The following is a 1,086-nucleotide window of genomic DNA, read 5'->3' as shown; positions in this document are numbered from 1 at the left end:
AAGCACCTTGGTTTGCTGACATAGCAAACTACAAAGTGGGAAGGAAGATACCTCAAGAGTTCTCTAAGCAACAAGTGAAGAAGTTAATCAATGAAGCAAGGAAATTCTCATGGGATGAACCCTTTTTGTTCAAGAGATGTTCTGATGGAGTAATTAGAAGGTGTGTTCCCGAGAGTGAAATGAGGGACATCTTGTGGCATTGTTCATGGTTCAGCTTATGATGGACACTTTGGCCCAGAAAAAACAGTTGCAAAGATACTGCATAGTGGCTTCTATTGGCCAACTATCTTCAAGGATGCCAGAGAATATGTTCACCAATGTAATGAATGCCAGAAAGCAGGAGGACTAACAAGAAGGAATGAGATGCCTCAAAACTTCATCTTGGAATTGGAATTATTTGATCTATGGGGAATTGATTTCATGGGACCTTTTCCCCCTTCCTATTCTTGCAGATATATCTTAGTAGCAGTGGAGTACGTCTCAAGGTGGGTGGAAGCCATAGCCACAACCACCTGTGATGCACAGATTGTCCTCCAATTCCTTAAAAAGCATATTTTCACAAGATATGGAGTGCCCAAGGGTCTTGTTAGTGATGGTGGTGGTCACTTTTTGTAACAAACAGATGGAGAAACTCCTCCACAAATATGGAGTAATCCATAAAGTAGCCACACCTTACCACCCTCAGACTAACGGCCAGGCTAAACTAGCAAATAGGGAACTAAAGAAGATCCTAGAGAAAACAGTGGGAATCACAAGAAAAGATTGGGCTAGAAAGCTAGAGGATGCATTGTGGGCATATAGGACAGCTTTTAAAACTCCTATTGGCAAGTCACCTTTTCAGCTTTTGTATGGCAAATCCTGTCACCTCCCCGTAGAGCTTGAACATAGAGCTTTTTGGGCCACTAAACTCCTCAACCTTGATCCCCAAGCTGCAGGAGAGAAAAGGTTGTTACAACTAAATGAGTTAGATGAATTCAGGCTAGAAGCTTATGAAAGTGCTAAGATATACAAGGAAAGAGCTAAGAGGTGGCATGACAAGAAGATCACAAAGAAGGAATTCAAGCCAGGACAGCAAGTGCTCCTGTA

Source organism: Arachis duranensis, chromosome 3, assembly GCF_000817695.3.
Source record: "Arachis duranensis cultivar V14167 chromosome 3, aradu.V14167.gnm2.J7QH, whole genome shotgun sequence".
NCBI lineage: Eukaryota > Viridiplantae > Streptophyta > Magnoliopsida > Fabales > Fabaceae > Arachis > Arachis duranensis.
Note: the sequence above shows the minus strand (reverse complement) of the source record.